The 3632-nt window shown below is 33.7% G+C and overlaps 1 long non-coding RNA gene across 1 annotated transcript; it reads right to left on the reverse strand.

Moving 5' to 3' along the window:
• Nucleotides 1-2283: 2283 nt before the first annotated feature.
• LOC131800548 (uncharacterized) lies at nt 2284-2866 on the reverse strand. Its single transcript, XR_009342508.1, has 3 exons — nt 2783-2866; nt 2568-2721; nt 2284-2503 (listed from the first exon to the last, which is right to left on the reverse strand). It is a non-coding gene; the product is annotated as an uncharacterized LOC131800548 (long non-coding RNA).
• Between the last annotated feature and the right edge of the window lie 766 nt (nt 2867-3632).

Genomic DNA, 3632 nt, shown 5'->3' on the forward strand with positions numbered 1-3632 from the left:
TGTCAGCGAACCTTTATATATGTCCACGTTTTTGCATAGCCCCCATATAACGTTACCTCCTGATATTCGGTATTTTGATGATTTTTGCCACGTTTTTTCAGTGTTTTCTCTGGAAATTGGTACTTGTAGGTTATAATGGGTTCGGTTGCAGAATATTGTATATATAGGTCCACGTTTTCATATAGCCCCCATATAACGGTACCTACTGATATTCGGTATTTTGATGATTTTTGTCACATTTAGAAAAGAAAATGTCACATTTACAAAGAAAAATCATTTTTAGGGATGACCTCGTAATATAGGCTTTTCTTTAAAGACTACGAAAGGTTGAAAAATCTTTGACGAACTTGAGCTGAGGATAAAATGCACAAGTCAAAGCCAATCAATCTCGGAAGATTCCTATAGGATTCCCATACGGAACAACGAGAAATAGATATTTGCCGTGGTATGGACACTGAATAATCTGCGAAATTATCTATTCGGTGCTAAATGTATAAAGATATATAAGTTAAGTATTTTGGGTATTTGTATGGTGTTGTTACACCTTCGTTATTCCAGTTCTCTTATCAAACTAACTTATTAAGATACTTAAAGCTATGAATAAACTTATAATAATTGTTTTCTACTGCTGACTCTGCGCCTTTTTGTGGAGTATTATATTGCAATACGTTGAATAAATGCTCCTATGTTTGGTGTTGGCTAAGCAGTGATAATGAATATAATTGCTGACACTGTGCCTCGTGTGGAGTGTTGCATTGCAATATGTTGGACGAACAATTATTATAGTTCGCCATCGTTTGACCAAAGTATTAGGGTGGGACAATGGAGATTGTGTTAACTTATATATTCATAATCAGCATAAAATTCTAAGTGGATTTAACGATGTCCGTCTGTCTGTCTGTTGAAATCACGATACAGCCCACATTATTTGACGTAGAGCCACAAAATTTAGCAGAGCAATTGGTATTGCGTCTAGGATGGTTGGTATTGAAAATGAGATATATCGGTCCACGTTCTGGTATAGTCCCAATATAACGGTACCTCTCCATATTCGGTATTTTGATGATTTATGCCACACTTTTTCACGGATTTGTCTGAAAATTGGTATTTGTAGGTCATAACGGGTCCCTGTACGTGTGGCAAAACATTGCATGTATAGGTCCACGTTTTGGTAGAGCTCCCATATAATGGTACCTCCCGATATTCGATATTTTGATTATTTTTGCCACATTTCTTCTAGTGTTTCCTTTACCCTAGGGTGGAGGGCATTAAAAGTTTGGCCCTGCCGAACTTTATGTTTTTTTACTTGTTTTAATTTTAACTGCGTTCATTTTACATTTTGTAACATAAACGGATTTGTCTACAAATTTTTATTTGTAGGTCATAATGGGTTATAGCTCCGTTGGCGGAACCTTGCATGTGTAGGTCCACGATTTGATAGAGCCCCCTTATAACGGTACCTCCCGATATTCGGCATTTTAATGGTTTTTACCACATTTCTTCTAGTGTTTCCTTTACCCTAGGGTGGAGGGTATTAAAAGTTTGGCCCTGCCGAACTTTATGTTTTTTTACTTGTTTTAATTTTAACGGCGTTCATTTTACATTTTGTAACATAATATCGAGAGCAGACGTTTACTAAGGGCTGAAGTTTGTTAATTGCCGACTTGCTATAAGTATTAGGAGTACTAAAAATCATAGCATTACATCCTGCTGCTGAAAACCTTTTGTACGAAGGCAATATTGTTCCATGTACAACCACCCAATAAAAAGAAGAATACAGAACTGCAGCGAAAATACAAAAAAAAACATTGCAATAAAATTTGCACGAATATGGGTACAATATTTTCAATACGACTCGTAATGTCAATGAAAATCAATATTTATTTATATGATAAAAATCAATAAAACCGATTTAAGGGCGCACAAACCGTAACCCGCTTGTTCGGGTAAGCACTACATAAGTACTTATACCATTGTTCCAAAAGAAAGTACCAGTACCTACTCGCCAATACACTAGCCACGCGTTTGAGTGACGAATTTAACATGGGGATGTCATTGGAGGTATGTAATCGTCACCCTCTCGTTTACCTTCCATTAACGAAAACAGTAATGACAAGTTCAGTGACTATTCGTTTATCATTAATAATGAACTACTTCGTTAACAATGAATAATAAATTATCGTTAACGATGAGTAATGATCTACTTCGTTAATGATTAATAATAAGCGAATTCTGCATACGCAGTACTATGCAGAAGATCCCTATGAAATCAAAATCCACATATTTAATTCAAAAAATACAAAATTATTTATTTAAAACAAAAACAAAAATACTTCAAATAATGAAAATAAACGTCTGAAATTTATTTGTCTGGCTTATTTTTGATCAGCATGTCTTTGCACCGACATATTTTTAAAAATTCTCCTTTTCTGCAATTGAATTGCCTTCCGAATTTGGTCATCCGCTGGACCAATATTATTTGTTTTGGCCATTGAGACCGCTTCTGAAAATGAAAAAAATATAAATGTATTATTTATATCGGGTTTTAAGACTATAATTATGCTTACCTAACAGAACACCATAAAAGTTTTTAAGTTGTTTAAAACTTTTCTTCCCTTGAACACCGTCGACATTGTAGGCCATGGTAACATTGTCGTTTAGGATGCATTTTAAGTTTTTGTGAACCCCGGCTGGTTCTAGCATTGATCTCATTGCTTTTATCTAAAGATAAACTTGATATACAGCTATTCATATTTATAATAAAAATGATGAAATATCTTACATATTGATTTCTATTTTCAGCATTTATTTCCTTGTCAATTTCAATTAATTGTTCTTCAGATTTTATTGGAAACTTCTGTATTACCGGAATTTCTTCGTATGTTTGCTTTTTACAAACCAATTTATATTTTATTACTTCACTGGTGGGAGCACACACAATTTATGACTAAACACTTGGATTGTTGATCAAAGAGTAAATGAAATTTGTCAACCACCAAGCTTTTTTTGCATCACACACATTCCAGAAAATAACGGAATCGAACAAAGAGAAACAAAAGAATATGTGAACTTACTTAAGTATCCCATGGTAAGGCGCAGTTGATACAATCGACGAACCGTTCATTTACTTTGGGATACTGAAATAAGTACATACCCTTAAATCAAAATCATTAATGATGTATGCTATGAATAGTATCAATAGTATCATTCGTATTATACTAGTGGATACATAAGTAAGTACTGTAGGAAGTAATCGACGAAATTACTATAGAAAACCCGTCAATTGATGTTTTGTCGAACTAGCGGGAAGTTGTACTCTACCAATCGTTTAGGGTAAAACAAGAAACAAAACAATTTTCTCGAAAGAGTTCGAAAAAATAAATAGTAATATTTGTATTTAACGTTATTTGATAAAATATTACTATGCACATATTATATATGTATGTACCGAATGTAGAGTGTATTGTATCGGAGAGACAAGCAAATATGTAGATAAAGCGGGACCAAGAATCAGCAGTGACGACAACAATATTCTTTTCTGTTGTTGTTATGTTTTACTACTTACATGAGGATGTAAAATACAAAAAGCGCAACGAGAAAAGAAATTACAAATATAAAAGAAATATTCCAAA

This window comes from Musca domestica, unplaced genomic scaffold, assembly GCF_030504385.1.
Source record: "Musca domestica strain aabys unplaced genomic scaffold, Musca_domestica.polishedcontigs.V.1.1 28, whole genome shotgun sequence".
In the NCBI taxonomy this organism is placed as follows: Eukaryota; Metazoa; Arthropoda; class Insecta; order Diptera; family Muscidae; genus Musca; species Musca domestica.